The 18,447-nt window shown below is 47.4% G+C and overlaps 1 protein-coding gene across 12 annotated transcripts in view; it reads left to right on the plus strand.

Annotated features, from left to right (window-relative positions):
• Hivep3 (HIVEP zinc finger 3) overlaps positions 1-18,447 on the plus strand; it is a 405,958-nt gene that overhangs the window by 328,994 nt on the left and 58,517 nt on the right. For all 12 annotated transcript variants that reach the window (XM_070017191.1, XM_070017193.1, XM_070017194.1 and 9 more), the window contains one exon: positions 1,763-1,956. The gene's annotated coding sequence lies outside the window, so the exon portion shown is untranslated. The remainder of the gene's footprint in view (positions 1-1,762; positions 1,957-18,447) is intronic.

Raw genomic sequence — 18,447 nt, forward strand, 5'->3', positions numbered from 1 at the left:
AGCACTGGTGAATACCTGCCCTGATCCAGCTTTCCCTTGGCCTGAACACTCTGTTTTGTTTAGTGGTTTCGGGACAGTGTGTTCCTATGTCTATTATTGTAGGTAATCCTTGCCTGTGCCCAGATACCAGTCACTTTTACAGACTGTATGGGTTTTCTGTTTAGCATATGCCCTCCACTTTGGTGACTAAGTCCCATACCTAACTATTAGCTCAGTGCCATATGGGTCCAAAGTCTGTAGAGGGTCTGGGCTCTGCTCAGGCAGACAGGGGGCATTGGTAACTGAGGGCTGGAGGCTCTGAGGAGCATTCTGAAGTTCCACGCTCATTCCTGTCAACGTAACCCAGTTTGCTGCCGGTGTTAAGACTGTGGGTTCTCTTCCCTTCTGGTATTCAGCCACTCAATCATTCCTAGCTCCCAGTGGCTGCTTCTAGGGCCTTCCCATGTGGTCTGTCTGCTTTCAGCCCAAGGAATCCTAAAGATTCCAGTCTGTGACTTCTCTGTACCTAGACAGAGAAAACTCCGTTTATAAAAGATTTTCCTAGCTGTGTGCTGGTAACTCACACCTGTAATCCTAGCTACTCAGGAGAGTAAGATCTGAGGATTGCAACTTGAAGCCAGCCAGGGCAGAAAAGTTTGTGAGATTCATATCTACAATTAATCAGAAGTGGAGCTGTGTCTTAAGTGGTAGAATGCCAGCTCTGAGCAGAAAAAGCCAAGTGAGAGTATGATGTACTGAGTTTAAACCCAAGTACTGAAAGATAAAAATATAAATATGAAGCTGGGCACCGGTGTCTCATGCCTGTAATCCTAGCTACTCAGGAGGCTGAGATCCGAGGATCACGGTTCAAAGCCAGCCCAGGCAGGAAACTCTGTGAGACTCTTATCTCCAGTAAACCACTAGAAAACCGGAAGTGGTAGTGTGGCTCAAGCAGTAGAGCACTCACCTTGAGCTGAAGAGCACATGGACAGCACCCAAGCCCAGAGTTCAAGTCCCACGACTGACCAAAAAATAAAAAAATATATATATATGAAAATAATTGTGCACCAAAATTAAAATATAACAATATTATATAAAAGTATATTTTATATGTAAAACATAAAAATAAAAGTGGGGAACTGGTGGCTCATACCTATAATCCCAACTATTCAGGAGGCTGGGATCTGAGGATCACAACTAGAAGCTAGCCCAGGCAGGAAAGTCCATGAGACTCTTTTTTCCAATTAACCACCAAAAAGCTAGACGTGGAGCTGTGGCTCCAGTGGTAGAGTACTAGCCTTGAGCTAAAAAACTCCGAGATGATGCTTAAACCCTGAGTTCTGACACAAGACTTAACACAATGAATGAGTGAGTGAATGAGTGAATGAATGGTTTTCCTGATTTGCTCAGTCCTGAATACTCTGCCTATTTGAAGGTTACTTATGTCATATAGCAAAGCCTAATAAGCTACCCTGTTTCTGGGACCATGTAAGACCGTTATTCTGAACAGGTCAACTTCTGGGCTGTCTTAATCTCTGCCTGCCATACTGGGGAAGAATGAGAAACTCAGACAAACTCAGTGTTGGGTGCAAGGGAGTGTATGATGGGTTCCAGGACTACCCCGCCCCACTGTCTTCCACAGGGTGATGGGGACTGGGTCCTCACCAAGAAAAGCATTTTGGGAGGGGTTGATCTCCTGATATCAGACAAAAATTGCTCTATGCCCAAAACTGACCAAGAAGACTCTAACTATGGTTTTCTACCCATGGCCTTCCCCATGCAGGATTGGAGGCACAAACTCAGCCACCTCACAGTAGCTCATGGAGAAGCTGCAAGAGCCTCAGGCTGGGCCAGCTCTGCCCTCCAGAGGGAAGAGCAGTGCATAGAGACAGTGGTGGCAGGCGTGGACATGAACTCTGGCTTTCAGAAAGATCTGCGCTTCAGTTTCGGTCATCGGAAGTGGTGCCTTCAGCACAGGTAGGACATAGCTGTTGCTGGGCAGGCTTGCTGGATATACTATTTTGACCACGCATGAGCTTGTCATTTCATTCTCTTAAAATGTATCATTGCTATCATGATGGTTATGGCCTTCCTTAGCCTCGATGAGGCCAGTTCTGGAAGTTCTTGCCATGCTTTGGTTGGGGTGATTTTTGGGTGTCAGCGATCTGCCACTGCTCCCTGCGCTATCTCCCTAAAATGTGTTGCTGTTGCTTAGTTTCCAACCTGTCCCTGGCAAAGAACACAGTGATAGCTCTCAAGGAACCTTAACATGGCATCCTCATGTGCCTATCCAGAGGGCATCCCTGCTTTCCAGGACCCCCTCCTCACATGCTTGCCCACCCACCTACTGTGCAGCTAGGCTTTCTGGTGGCTTTCAGGGGCAACAGTAGTCTTCAGGCCCCCTGTGGGAAGAATTGGAAAGATGTCAGGTTTGGGCAGGAGTTCTCAACATTAGGATTGGAGGCTTGAAATTGGACCCTAGTTCCAGTGATGCAGATTTAGATTGGCCTGGGAGGGGTCCAACCCAATGTGTGTGTGTGTGTGTGTGTGTGCGTGCGCGCGTACACATGTGCACACGCATGCATGTGCACCTGTTTGTGGCTCCTTGGATACATCTTAGGGGCTCAAGCTAGATGTTCAGACTGTGGCTAGAGTTAGGTGCACGGTATTGGTAGCAATTTGGATCAAGATCAAGTCCCTGAGTGTTTTGTCTGGTACAGAATGTGCTGAGATCACCTGGAGCAGCTGGCAGGGTGGAGAGAGGTTGTGCTTGGCTGAAAAGAAGGAGGAAGAGTATAAGGAGGAGGAAGAAGTGATGGGGTGGAGGAAGCAAAGGAGGAGGATTCTTGGGCACACTCAGACCCTCTGGATCAGACACTCTGTGACTAATCCAAGGGACTGATCCTGTATCCTTTCTCTGGGGACAGAAATCTGCATTTGTGTTATTTTTCTTCTCTTTTGAAATAGGACTTCATTTAATAGCTCAAGCTGGTCATGAGCTCACTAGTAGCCTAGTCTGGCTGAGAACTCACAATCCTTCTGCCCAAGTGCTAGGATGACAAGCATTTGTTATATTTGGATTCTGACACAATCAAGGTTCAGGACCTCAGGGCCTCTTCTGGGGCTCAATATCTTGTTTTGGAGGCCAGGGGACTCAGCCATGATGTTCAAGGGGTCTGCTATGAGCAGAAGATATTTTTGCCTTGTGCGGAGGGGGCCAGGGTTGCAGGCCATCTCACAGAGGCAGTGTCACCATATGCCCACAGCTGGATGGCACACCCAGGCCCACAGACTTGGCCTCACCAGGGTTCTTATGCAAGCTGGAAAAAAAATTCCAAGTGCCTAAGAAAATATGGGCACTGAGACCCATTTTGAGGGACGTTTGCAGTGACCCTGAGGAGCATAATTCTCCCTGAGTTTAGGGCCCACCTCTGGTAGTTCTCTGGGTTTTTTTTTATAGCAATTACTGGTTTCACAGGCAAGAAGTCTTACCTTTTACCTTCAAAGTGAGCATAGAATGATGTCTGCCTCAAAGAGTCCTTGTTAATCTGGCCACCCATGACAAGGACTCCCCACCTGTGAGTAGCCTTCCCCCCACCCTCTGCCACCATGCAGGCAGCTTGGCCACACCAACTGCTAAACTCAACCACCTGATCCCAATGCAAGATTCTAGAGTCAAGGGATCAGCCCTTGCAGGACACAGGGCCTGGCACACACTGAGCCCTGCAAAAACTCTAGTAAGGCTGATCCTATTGACTTATTTGTACATATAAGAAACTGGGCACAGAGAGATTCAGTAATGCAAAGACAGTCACAGCTAATAAGGGGCAGAACCTCTGGCTATAGCAGACCTAGCACTTTTTTTTCCTTTTTCTACCTGAAGAAAGGCAGTTATGGCTTCCAGGATGACCCTTCCCTAGGAAGAGCTGCATTTTAATAGGAATCAGTGGTGCTCTAATGAATGGAGTCCCTTTTTGTCATCCTGGAGTACCTCCACCCCCAGGTACCTTGACTTAGCATGTGTTCCCTTCTGTGAATCCTGCAGTTAACCGTGTATGGTTCTTGTCCACTAGTAGTCATAGGCAGGAGCTGGATTTATTCTACAAGGTCTACAATAAGTTCTTGAACTAATAGGAACACAACCCTCTGTGGGACCCAGGCAGAGCTGGAAAGGGGAGAGCACTGCCGCAGGGATTCCCTCCCATGGGCCTGGCTAGCATTTTCCCTCTCCTACTGCATACTCAAACTCTCCTTTGATCACGCGGGTGCTGCCAGCTGCAAGGATAATCTATGGAAGAAGGGACTGGCCCTGCAGGAAATGAGTTGTCAGTTCCAACCAGAAACTTGGCCCTGGCCTTTTCCTTGTTCTCCCCGGGGGTAGAGAGTAGTGTGATTAATGGGGTGCTGACTCAGGGCTGGTGAGTGGTTCAGGTGATCTTGAGAATGTCTGGCCCACCAGGTAGGCTGCTGGAGAATGTGGCATCCAGGAGGTACAGCGTTTCGGATGAAGACAGCATGTGTGTGATCTGGTAGACTTCCTCCCTCCCCCCCCTCCCCATGCCAGAGATAGTGGAGTCCATTAGCACAGCTGAGATTTCGGGAAGCCTCTCTTCCCAGCTTGAGTCATTTGAGGGCAGGGAACCAGGAAGTCACAGCTCTCCTTCAGGAGAGGCTTGTACTAGAGCTTTCTCCAGAATTACATGATTGTTGAATGAATGGTTACCACAAAGCTCATCTGAAAATGGAGAAAGAAGCATTTTCTCAGCAGTGAATATTTATTGTCTTAGAAGACATTTTTAAATATCAAAGCTTGAGTGTAATGCCTATAAGCAGGTTGAAGTGGTAGCTCACTAATGCTCATTGATTTTTAACTTTAAACATTTGTTTATTATGAAAGTTCATAGAGTAATAATCTGCTTTACTGTAGAAAAAAAAATCAACACCTGAAGTTCTAGATCAGGAATCTACAAATGATAGCTTGTAGGCCTAATCCAGACTGCCACTTGGTTTTCATACACAAAATTTTATTGGAATGTAGCAGTGCTATTTGCTTATACTTATCTCTGGCTGCTTGAGACCATCTTCCCTCAAAGCTAGAATTATTTACTATTTGGCCTTTTACTGACCTCCATCCTAAATGATCCTTTTGTTGCTATATGGGCTGAAACCTCTAATGGTCCTTCCTCTTGTTTGTCTTTGTTGGCCTGGCTTCTCAGTATTAAAGGATTCTGAATCACCTCCATACAGTGATGTGATGATTACAGATTTTCAAAGGTGTATCTGTCAGCCACAAGGTGGTCTTCAGCTCTGTATGACTGTGCACTGGGGAAAGATGGAAGGGAGTTCTGGTTTGTATCTCTGACAGTATCCAACAAAGGTTCAAAATTCTTCTTAGTACAAACCCAAGTTAAACAGCAGACCCCAGCAAGCCTTGTTTGATTATCCTCATACGCATAAAAATAGGAAGAGGAGGCATAGAAGTCTCTCCTAATAAGTGTCCCTACATTTCTTCTAATAGATCAAAGTATCGGGCAGGCAGAGAGAGCAGGACAGTCAAGGGGACAGGCTGGTTGGCAGACCAAGCCATGGCTCATACTGGAGAGCCATGAGCATGGGCAGCTGGATCCAGAGTGACCTGGATCCAAACAGGTGTCAGGGCCTAAGGAGGTGGCTTTAGGTATTCTAGGCAAAGCCTACAGAGCTAGGCGTGAAACCAGGTGTCCCAGCTCCCAGGCTACCTGTTCCTCCGTCCACCCATGTGAGGAAGGAAGGGCCAGGCCTGGTGACTTGGGATACTGTGGGATTGAGAGGGAGGGACTCAGGGGAATAAAAAAGCCCTGATCCTTTCTTAGGTTTTCTGCTCACTCCATAGAAAAGGGACATTTTTAGATTGTGAAGGGATGACCTCATTTTTTTTTCTTATTTACATAGCCCTGTTTGTTTATATAGTTCCTTAAAAATAGCTAACATGTGCTAAGCTTAGTGCCCGCTCCCCAGCACCAGTGGAAGAGCCGCTGTGTGGGGAGAAACGCCTTTTTATCAGAGGGGCAGCCTTGTTCCTGAGAACAGATGGGAGCAAAACAGGACAGGTAGGAAGTTTCGTGGTTTTTCATGTCGCTTTTCTAAAATAGCCACACTCCTGCCTCCCACTTCCTGCCTGGCTCGACCCAGGCTGGATTTTCTCCTTCTGAGGACTCGAGTTCTATGTCTTCTCCAAGGGATCTAGTAACAAACATGCTTGACCCTGAAGACCTTCAGCTTGGCATAGATGGCCTCAACTTGGGTGTGGACCATTGGGTTTACATTCTGGTTCAACTAAATGCTAGCTGTATGCCATTGGGCAAGCTACCTAACCTCTCTGGGCTGCTTCTGCAAATCAGGGATAACAGCTCTAGCTACATTGAGCATTTCCTGTGCAGACTGAATGAAGAAATACATATAGAGGCTTAGCTCAGTCTGGGTACATAGCAATTTTTAATATACTTTGTGTTTATGTGTATGTGCCAGTACTTGAACGCAGGGCCTGAGAACTGTCTCTTAGCTTTTTCAATCAAGGCTGACACTCTACCACTTGAGCCACAGCTCCACTTCCAACTTTTTGGTGGTTAGTTGGAGATGAGAGTCTCATGGACAGTCCTGCCTAGGCTAACATCCAGTAGCTAGGATTATAGACATGAGCCACTAGTGCCTGGCTTTTCATATACTTTTAAATAAAAATCATCAGTGTTATTGAGTATCTATCTCTAACTCATCCAATCATAACAACTTTCCAACCACTCTCCTTCTACCAGTCAGTCTGCTCCAGCCCCTCCCTGAATCCTTTTTGAATGACAAGGTAAGATACAAATCTGACCATGCCATCCCCAGCTGGAAATCCATGCATTGCCTCTAATACCTACTTTGTTGGAGCTGGGTGAAGAGTCATAGATAGTATATAAAAATGAACAAGCTGTGTTCCAGGAAAACATTATGTGAAAAACCAGGCAGTAGCTGGACATGTCCAGCCCTGACCTACAGGAAGAATCCAAAATCCAGAATCAGCATTCCCGTCCAGCCCAGCCCCTTCTCCCTGCTTCTCCAACCCTGTGTGACATCTTACATTTGGATCCTGTATACTTGCTGGATTTTCTTTCTGGATTTTCCATCCTTGTCCCTATGTGACCCCCCTCCAAGGCATTAAGATCCCTTTCTCTAGGGTTCTGAGGGACACTGTCTAGTTCTACTCTGATCAAATGTGTGATAATGTTGTCTCTGTCCAGGTGAGGGCAGCTTCTTATTCTACATCCCCACTTTTGCTTTCCTTCTCTACATCCCCAGGCAGACACTGGGATTCCGAGGGTGCTCAGTAAGTGATTATGGTTGACCAGATAACAAAAATGTGAAGATCTGAAGATGAGGTGCTGCCTCATGGTGCCCATGGTCAGAGTAGGAAGATGGGGTGTGAGCCAGCCAGCAACCCAGAAAGGGAGTGATGGCATGTATTTGTGTACATACCATGGGATGTTTCAGAGCCTTCTGGAGATAGTTGATCCAGCCATTGTAAGATAGGAGAAAGACTTGTGGAGAGAAGGGGCTCAGGTGGGCTCTCCATGTTAGGGAAATGGCCAGGGAAGAGCAGACCCTGCCCTGGGCTGAGGGTATTGAGTGGGCAGACCAGCTGGCTGCTACAGCTGTGAGCCTCTGCCCGAGACAGACAGGGAAGAGGTACATCAGTGAGTGAGGTGGAGAGGGAGTTCATGTTTTGCCATGGTTCATAGACACAGACTCCAAAACAGAATTATGTGGGGTGTTTCTTTTACATACAGGTTCAGAGGCCCTGTGGCAGACTGGAAGCCAGGAGGCCAGAGCAACCAGGGGTGGAGACTGTGGTCTATAGGTAGAACGAGGCAGCAGTGTAGACATGTATGGCCATCACTAGTCCTGTACCGACCAGCACCACTTATAGGAAGCAGGTTACTTGCTGAGCCTTTTTCTGCCAGATGTGGGGGCAGGGGGCAACTGAGGCAGAAATGAAGGATCCTTCCGGGGAACAGGAGAGGATCCCCAAGCTCAGACCAGGCGGATGACTTGGGTTTACACTGGGGCTACTACAGATATGGAGCTGAATAGTACTGGAAGAATCTCCCTCTCAGTCTGAGGGTGGGGACAGTCCTGGAGGAGGGACAGGCCCCTGGTCCTAGCCAGTCTGGTGCATAGTGGTTGCTCAGTGGGTAATTGTTGAGCCAATGAAGGCAGAGAGTAAAAACCACATGACCCACCTGTCAGGACAAGCTCTGCCATCTTGCCTTGGTTCATCACTGTTGACTAGCACCCTTGGGATCATCTGTGGCTTCCATGCCTCCATCCTCCTCTCCTGGGTCAGCCTCACCTTCCTCTTTCTTTACCGCCCCTCTCTTTTTTTCATTTGACTGACATTTGTCCCAATCCCAGAGGGGCCCAGAGTCACCCCATGGAGAATTTTTAAAGTGCAGGAGAAGCTTCCTGCACCTGCAAGCTCAAGATGCCCATGAAAGAGAGTGGCCAGCCAGACCTGGGTCCTCACGGCTGAGTGACTCTCTGTGTCTACCTGTGTGATTGTGCTCTTTTGGAGAGGCTAAGCCTGTGTTGGGGGGTGCAGGGAGACAATAGTGATGCCAGGGAAGTGGACCATCCCTAAATTGGCCCTGCTAGTCAGCTGTGATTGTGGGTATGGTCTGAAGCCAGCCCAGAGAAAAAACTGCAAAACCCTATCTGAAAAACAAGCTGAAAGGATTTGAGGCGTGGCTCAAGTATGTGAGCTCCTGCCTACCAAGTACTAGGCCCTACATGTAATTCCCAGCACTGAAAAAAAAAAAATCTGCCGTGTTTAGATAAAAGGTGCCAAGCACCATACCAGGTGATGAAACACAATACCTGCCTCTTGAGAACCTAGGAAAATAGACAACTATTACAGGCAAATAGACAAATTACCTTTTCTGTGTTTATGAACAGATACACACATATGCACTCACACAAACACAATTTTCTGGTTTTTTTTTTTTAAGATATCTTCCTTGTACAATATAGTGACAAAGTGGCATCAGGAGGTAATGAGGTTGAATTCAGGACAGCTGGGAGGATGAGTCTAAGTGAGATGCTGTAAGAGGGGAGGGGAGAGGAGGGGAAGGAGGGAGGGGAGAGTAGAGAAGAGAAGAATGGAGAGGAGACGAGAGGAGAGGAAAGGAGATGAGAGGAGACCAGAGGGCCCTGTGGCAATCTAGACAGGGCACTTGGGAAGATACTAGATCCTGTTTGGTGGTAAATAACTAGGACGCTAGTGCATCTGGAGGGTAGGGTGGGGCACAGAGGAGGAGGGAAAGAGGGCTGGACTTTGGGGATGGACTGTTGAGAAGCCTAGGAAGTCTGAGAGGAGGAGAGAACCCTGGCTGCCATGTGGAGACCACCTGCAGGTCAGGGCAGCATCAAGAGCCCATCAGGGGTGACAGAACCCCAGACAAGAACAGCAGCTCCAGAGGTCAAGGCAAGTGACTAGACTCGGCTGTATTTCTGAAGTCTAGCCATGCTCAATTCACTGAGAGAAGGAACACAGGCCTAAGAGACACAAGGCAAACACTTTCACAAGGAGATCACATTGGCATTCACACAGACTCACTCTTCTCAGGCTGCCCAACTCCAGGCTGCTGTTTGTTCATCTGGAAAATGGGCATTGGAATAGATACTTGCAAGATTGCTTTTGGCTTGAAAATGCATTCTTTTGGTTTGGGTCACCGGAGGCCTGGGGAGTCACATAAGGAAAGCTTTGAGAAAAGAGTGGACCATGTGCTTAGGAAGGACTTAGACCAGGTATAGCTGAGAAAAGGAGAAGGAGAGAGAGGGAGACAGAGGCCAAGACAGAGACAGACAGAGAAAAAGGAAAAAGCAGCCCAGCAGAGTGGGGTGAGACTTGGGAGCAGTGGGCAGGCAGGTGGGGGCCAGGAGCTACCGGGATGGGCTCCCTTGCTCCTTAACACTCCACCCTTTGGAATAGACCAGCAGGTTCAGGGCCCAGCATATTTTGCAAACACTGAGGCCCTCAATTTTGAACATTTTCAAACGGACATGCTCAGGCAGGAAGGAACAAGGCCTGGCTCCAGGCCGGGGAGAGTCCACCTCCTGGCCTGGCCTTGCGTAACCGCAGAGTCTGCTGAGTGCAAGGAGACTCTTCTGTGTGGCATCCAGAGTAGCAAGCCTGGTGGCTGTGGGCTCTGGCACCATCCTGCAATGAAACAAACAGTCCTCCCTTCCCAGATAATGGCCCTCATTGAGCATTGTGTCCATGGCCAGCGCCCAGCACCGGGCAGCTCAGCCTGGGTAAGTTTCCTCTCTTGGCAGCTTAGCAAAATATTTACACTGTGCCTTTCTAGTAAGATGGTTCCTAGGAGCCAGCAGGCAGAGAGAGCTGGAGAAGTCCCGCCATGACAACCTCGCTGCTGGGCTCCCAGGTTGGAACAATGTGCCATGCACCCCGTGTGTAAACCTGGCTCCACCATTGCCCATCCGGGCTCTATTGTAAAGGAGAATAGTTAGATACAAGGTGCTACAAATCAGAACTAAAATCATTAGGGGTTCCTGAATAGAATGAGCCCCTGTACCTATGGTATGGTGGAGGTACAATGGGGCTGGAAGCTATTATCTCCCTCAGGGTCTCTTCCTTGGGCAAGCACATGTATGAGATTTGGGGGAGCTGAATCATGCCTTCCCTGAACCTCTCACTGCCCAGCTGGTGTCAGGAAATGCCCCACCCCTCTGAGTGTATCTGTCAGTGAGAGGAAGGAACACACAGATCAGCTTCCACTGTCTCACTCTGAGAGGTCTCTGGACCAGTCCTAGGAAAGACACAGCAGTGTTCAGAGGAACACTGAGGAAAATGGAGAAGCAACCACCTGTCCTCCACTCCCCTGGAGATAAAGGCACAGAGATGTGTGTTCTGTGTTCCTTGAGACAGGCTCAAAACCAGGAAGCAAAAACAGCATGCCTTGTTAATAAGAAGGTGCCCCAAACAAAGGTCCCCATAGCTATCATAACTCAGCACAATCTTTGACCCTTGGTCCTACTTCTGGGAGTCTGGTTTATGGAACAATCGTGCCATTCTGTAAAGATATGTGTACAAAGGATGTTTATTACAAAATTCTAGTGGCAAAAAAATGTTTTTGAAAAACTCAACAGTAGGGCAAGTTCAAAGGTGCTGTGTCCAAATTGTGGTACATCATTTAGTGATCAGCAAAGATGATGAAGCACATCCTGTGTCTGTTTAGAAAGGCAACGTGGTATGCTAGCTGGGAATCCAGGGTCTGACAACAGTCTGCCACGGTTCTATATCCCACCACTTGCACAACTTCTCTGACCGTCAGTTTCCTCTTCAATGAAGTAGGGATTATAATGATTTTCTTATAGGCTTGTTAAGGGGAATAACTGAATTGATGCATGTTATATTCTTATAACTGTGCCTAGTATATGCTAAAAAAAAAAATTAGCCTTTGACTAGAAAGATTGTCTATGAGAAAATCCAGGAGCAAAAAAATATATTATAAGGGAATAGCTCTGTGTGTGTGTGTGTGTGTGTGTGCGTGTGTGCGTGCGTGCGTGCGCGCGCGCCGCGCACACTCTGGTTCTGGAGCTTTAATTCAATACCTCATACTCCAACTTAGCTGTTTCACTCAAGTCTAATGCTCTACAATTTGAGCCATACCTCCACTTCCAGCTTTTTGGTGGTTAATTGGAGATTAGAGTCTCATGGACTTTCCTGCCTGGGCTGGCTTTGAAAGTTGGCCTCAGTCCCCTGAATATCTGGGATTACAGACATGAGTCACTATGCCCAGCACCATTTTCTATGAAAAAAAAAAAAAAAGTCTCCCAAATCCTAACCCCTGACACACAAAGAAAGGAAAAAGAAAAGAAAGGGAAAGAAAGAAAGAAAGATCAGTGGCTGCTCCCCTCATACTTGTGGCCCCCTGCTTGAGGAAAGGCAATTATGTTTTTCTTTTTGTGTTGGTACCAGAACTTGAACTCAGGGCCTGGTGCTCTTGCTTGGCTTTTTTGCTCATAGGTAATACTCAGCCAATTGAGTCATACTTCCAGTCCAGCATTTTTCTGGTTCATTGAAAATGACGTTTCACAGACTTTTCTGCCCGAGCTGATTTTAAACCCCAATCTTCCAAGTCTCAGTTTCCTGAGGGAGATGGCAAGCATAAGCCACCATTGTTCAGATAAGGTTTGACTCTCATAACGATCTCGGCTCTGAGCCCTTGCTGTTCCCTTTGGACCTTGAGGCTGTGTGACTTTGTGGGCCTGTCACTGCAATCTCAATGTCCTATCTGGATCTGAATGGAATCGTATGTGGTTTATAAGATTTACATGCCAAGGTCTATCCTTAGAGAACAAAGGCATTGGTTGGTGGCTAGCTTTACAGAAATGCTCATCGCCCTGGTATGGGATTCATCAGCAGGACCACAGGACTCCAGTAGGGGTTTCCCAAGAGTTCCTCCCCCCTCCCCGAGGCCTAGCTTAACCAGTGTAGCCCCATCCGCAGCCATGCCACAGCTCCATCTGATACAGGCTTCACCATGGTGGCATAGATTCATCCCTGGTATCATAGGCTCTGGACATAGAAGGACAGCTGGTAAAGCCTCCAGCTGGAGAGTAACTGTAATGGAAATCAAAGCTACTTCTTCCACTTCCACTTATAAAAAAATCAAGATATAATTCACCCTTTACAAGTATACACCCTGAAAACATGTACACTTCAGTGATTTCTAGTATATTCACAAGGTTGTACAATCATCACCATTGTCTAATTCCAGAACGTTCTTATTTACTTCGCAAAGAAACTCCTTTCCATCTACCTCCCTTTGCGCTTCCCTTCCTGCAGCCTCTGGCACTCACTAATTTATCTACTTTCTGTCTCTCTGAATTTGCCTTCTCTGGACATTTCACATAAATACAATTATCCAGCCTTTTTGTCTGGCTTCTTTCACTCAGTGTAATGGCATTAGTCATTTGCTTTAAGAACACGGGTGTTTTGTGGTGTGTCTTAGAGTGCCTTGACCCCTGTGGTTCTGAGGTCATAGGCTGTGAGCTCATGAGGGATGGAGCCAGCCACTGCGGGTCATGTGGACAGCGTGGGGTCTGTCTGGCAGCATGTAGGTGGGACTGGCCAGTGTAGGAGTCAGGTGGAAGAGTGTGGTCTCAACATGGGCAATTTGGGGCCAGCAGAAGGATGACTGATGCTGGGAAGCAAAGATTCATGGAACTGTATTTTGAATGTTCTTTGGGTGCTGGGACCCTAAGGAACTGACCGCAAACCCAACTTTCAGGTGAGTAAAGGGGGAAGTCAAAGGTCACCAGCTCTGAGACCTGCCATAATGGGCATGAAGGGAGATTCCTGGTTCTCAGATGCTCTCAATAGGAGGGCCCCAGGACTTGGGTGGTTCAGATGTAAGTGTGTAGACAGACAGTGACCACCCGAATAGCTCAGCATCCTGAGCTTTCTAACCCAGGAATCTCCCTTAGCAAGGGAATGGCTTTGGAGAAAACCCTAACAGGAACAGACCCAACAGCCAAGAATGCCTTGGTCATGTGATATTGTGTAAGCACTGATTAATTAATTAATTAGTGGTTTCCCTTTGGGATTTTTAAAGTTTTTTAACTAGTTTTACTCCAGAGAGGAACCTCCAACCCAGAGGAAGCAGAAGACCTAAGATTCAGACTAGAGGGGGAGAAGCAGCTGGATAACTGGGCTAGTGAGTCCCACATGGTGGTTCTCTGGAGGCCTTGGATTCAGTAAGCAGCCCCTGGCAGGTAAAGAAAGGCAGCTCAGCTTGCTGTATACTCTCAGTGTCCCTACCAGACAGACCACTTCTGAAAACCAGCAAAGCTCTTCTTGATTGAACTCACTCAGTTTGCTTCTCATAGCCAGCACCCTACCACTTAAACCATGCCTCCAGCCTGACTTTTTGCTGGTTAATTGGAGATGGAGTCTTGCAGACTTTTCTGCCTGAGCTGGCTTCAAACCTCTGTCCTCTAGATCTCAGTCTTCTGAGTACCTAGGATTCTAAGTATGAGCCATTAGTGCCTGGCAACAAAGCTCTTCTTTTGGAAAAAGAAGAGCTGTTTTAAGCAGGAAAGTGTTCAACCATCATCAGCCCCCCCCTACACCCCAATAGTTCTGGGCTCTGATATGCCAATTCTGGGATTGACATTCTGCTCTCTCAGGGATAAGGCATGCCCAGTAGGCCTGCTCTTAGGTCACTGTCTCCCATTTTGGAGAATGTATACGCTCCTACCACATGGTTACATATCGAATACTTTAATTCACCCTGACTTGAATTGTGTTGGCTTAAATACAGCCTTATCATAAGCAGTAAGGATCCCAAGGTCTCTCTGCCAATCCTCTCCTTTCATTGAATGAAATAAAGTACTATTAAAAAAGACTCTCACTCACCTTTCCCTAAAATCACTCCATGTCTTCCTCTAACCTGTGCTTGGGAAGTCATCCCCCAAAGACCCTGAGAGGAGGGCTCATCCCTACCTCTGGCATCTGGACAGCCCCATTCACATTGTACAGAGGTTGAGCTCAAGGCCCTTGGCATTATCTGAGTTAAAGCCCCCATATTCCAGATGATGCTCTGACCTAGAGAAGAAAAGGGTCTTGAGCACAAAGCTAGTGATGGGGCAGGTTCTGGGAGCACTGCATTGCTGCCCTCACACATGACAGGTGGACAGTTAGACAGGACCAAAAAAGTAGAACTGAAGATTTGAACAGGAAGGAATTGTTAGCAGAGTGGGTTTGGGTCTTACACCCCCTCCCCCCACACACACATCCCCAGTAATCATATGAAGCCAGTGAAATGCAGCACCTAGCACAGAGTAGGTGCCAGAAAACAACTGTGAGGTGGTAAGATCAAGTTCAGGGCTGCAACTTCTGGGAAAAGAAGAGGACCCATGATTGTGGAGCACTGAGCTGGAACTTCCACTGTATTTTTTACGTTTTTTTAAAAACAGGATGGGTTGTAAGGTCTCTGGTGTTCATTATATTATCATCTATTTTGTTGTTGGGCTGAAATACTTTAAACAATTATATATATATATATGTGTATATATATATATATATATATATATATATGAGTTAAATGCAAACATAGCTCTAGGATCCCTTTCATAAATGTGGTGTTTTCCTCTGCTAATCTATCTCAAGTGGCTCAAAACAATATGTGTGTATGTGTATGTGTGTGCACATATACACAATTATTACATGCCAACTAAATATAAAAGAAAATTTAGATTAAACAAAAAGGATAAGAATTAGAAGGTATCAGTTGTTATCAGGTAGGCAGGAAGGGTGTCATCCTGTTTGGGAAGGAAAAAAAAATCTCATACACTAGACCCCAAACCTGTAGGGAAACCTATGCAGAGGAATGAGGCATGATGGGAATGTCTGAGGGTCTGGGGAAGGGAGGGGGCGAGTCCCTGAAGGTGAGAAGCAGGGCTGGGCCCTTCATGGCCTGCGAGGATTGGTGGCTAACTCAGCGCCTAGCCCTTACCACCCCCTCCCCAGGGCATCCCTGTGTTCTTCAGTCCAAGTGATTCCCTGAGCCACTTCCTGGGAGGGTTACTGCCTTAATCCTGCCAGCCTGGCTGGGATGGCAACCAGCTTGGCAAACATGAAACATGATTTCTGATTTTCTTGTGGTTCTGAGTGAAGGGAAAAGGTCCTGGGATCTCAAGGCACCCCAGAGCCCAGCTCTGCAGTGAGGGAAGAGGCCGGTGCTCTGTGGGTAGGTCCAGACGAGGATGATGCAGGGCTTGAGAGGTCAGTTTTCATATCAACAGCTCTTCTGGTCCCCCAGTCTAGGACACTGACTCTATTTGTCCTAGCTGAGATGGGTGAGGACTTCAGAGATGAGTCAGACCCTGGGCAGGACCCAGGGACACGGGATGTCCTTAGGAAGCATAGAACTGAGAACTGAGAACAACAGAAGGTCTGGCTGTTGATCTAGCTTGGCTGCTTCTGTCTGGCCACACCTCTGGTCCCTCACCTGCACCGAGGGGTGACAAGATCCTTCTTAGAGGGCTGTTCTGAGGCCCTCCTCACTGGTGAAAGGATAGCCAGACAATGTGCAGATGGAGTCAGTATAACCAGGTTCTCTGCAGGGGTGAACTTGGTTGGAAAGAAATGAGAGGGGAATTAGCATTGGGGGAGCTACAATCACTGCACCAACACAAAGCGGCGTTATCCTCATTATTATCAGTGTTGTCTGAAATGGAGCTGGAAGCCCACACACAGTGAAGGAGGGCAGTTTGGGGGCAGTGGAGGCCATGAGGAGAAGTCAGCAGAGGTAACAAGTAGGATTTATCTGATAAAGGAGGGAGAAAAGAAGGGGAGTGGGCAGAGCCGGGGGAGGGGGGGGAGATTGAACCTTGCTTGGCCAGCAGGGCAGAAAGGGGAGGTCTTTAGGGAACAGGGGACAGGAAGATAAGATGCATTCATATTGTGTAGACAGATCCTGGCATGTCAGAAAGGGATTTCCCACATCTCCATAAATCTAACCAGGTCAGTCAGGACCAGAGTGAGGCCTGCTGTGATGAGCAGGCCTCAGTGGCGGTAGACACCCTGGTCTGGCTGTGCCCTAGCCCATGGGGTCCTCTGCTAAATGGGATGCTCCAGTGACAGCATTAAGATGTCTGCCCCATTATCAGCGTCCTTATCCAGGATGGTACCACGTACCTGGTTTTCAAGAACGGAGCATCCTGTCCTTCTCTGGCCTCCCCCTATAAGATCTCCTTTGGCCTCTTCCTAGGGAAACTTCCTTAGGCCCTCAGCCTCATTCTCACAGATTTACACACACACACACACACACACACACACACACACACACACACACACACACACACACACACACACTTTTAACTAACACTAATTTTCTATATGCCTGCCTCTGCTGAGTACTAAAGACATGGTGGTGAATTAGACAGGCCTGTTACCCCACAAGAACCTCCATCCCTTAGGGAATAAAGTTCTGTGGCATGAAGCAGGTAAGAGAAATGACATGCAGACATGAGTGCAGAGTGCAGGCATCTGGAGGGATCAGAGGATACTCACTCAATGGAGAAAACAGTGGTGTATCAGCTGGTGTTCTCCAGGGAGACAGAACTAACAGGAGATATCTACATACAGATACACATACACCCAGATAGGCCAACCCATGCTAGACAATGGCAAAGGGTCTGGCAGCTTAAGGAAAGTAAATTGCAGCTTTGACAAAGAGAAACCAGAATGACTAAGGTCCTGACCTTTTTGAGCCTGGCACTGTGCTCTTAAACAAATCCTAGAATAGAGGGAGAGAGAGAGAGGGAGGAAAAGATTGGCTTTAAGGAATTGGCTTGAGCCATAGCAATTGTGGAAGAATAGAAAGCTCAAACTCTGCAAGATAGGACAACTCCTCCAGGGTCTAAAGACTAAAGGAAATTGGCCAGCAGAATTACCTCCTTCTCTAAAAAAGCCAGTCTTTTTCTGTTAAAGCTGACATCTGATTGGATGAGGCCTCCTTATATTATAGAGGGTATAATTTGTTTTGGTGGTGTTGGGTTTTGAATTCAGAGGTTTATACTTACTATGCAGGCACTCTGCTGCTTCAGCCTTGCCTCCTGCTCTTTTTGCTCTGGTTATTTTTGAGCTATGCTTGGCCTGGACTGTGATCCTCCTACTTACCACTTCCCACCATAGCTTAACAACTGTCACATGCTACTATACTCAACTTTTTATTGGTTTTTATGCCAGTCCTGGGACTTGAACTCAGGGCCTGGGTGCTATTCAAGGCTAGTGCTCTACCACTTGAGCCATAGCTCCACTTCAGGCTTTTTGGTAGTTAATTGGAGATAAGTGTCTCATGGACTTCTGCCTGGACTGGCTTTGAACCACAATTTTCAGATCTCGGCCTCCTGAGTAGCTAAGATTAGCTAGGATTACAGGCATGATCTACTGGTGCCCAGCAATATACCCAGGCCTTTTTAGTGAGATGAAACCATGTGATTCCCCCAACCCCGGGAAAAAATGGCATAGAACCTCAATCTTTTTTTTGGGGGGGTGGGGGTGGGGTCCGGTCGTGGGGCCTGAACTCTGGGCCTGGGCGCTGTCCCTCAGCTCTTCAGCTCAAGGCTAGTGCTCTACCACTTGAGCCACAGGGCCACTTCCAGCTTTTTTCTTTTTGCTTATGTGGTGGTGAGGAATCGAACCCAGGGCCTCAGGCATGCAAGGCAAGCACTCTACCACTGAGCCACCTTCCCAGTCCTAGAACCTCAATCTTTCTAATCTCTACCTCCCATACAACTACAATTACAGGCACGAGACAGACCATTGATGCCCTGCTGAAATGGTTATGTTCATCTTTAATAAAATCTTCACCAAACCTTCTAGAATAGTTTTTGACCAAATAGCTAGGCCTATGGTCTAGC

The sequence above is a fragment of the Dipodomys merriami genome, unplaced genomic scaffold (assembly GCF_024711535.1).
Source record: "Dipodomys merriami isolate MVZ:Mamm:240054 unplaced genomic scaffold, mDipMer1.0.p SCAF_121, whole genome shotgun sequence".
Taxonomy (NCBI): domain Eukaryota; kingdom Metazoa; phylum Chordata; class Mammalia; order Rodentia; family Heteromyidae; genus Dipodomys; species Dipodomys merriami.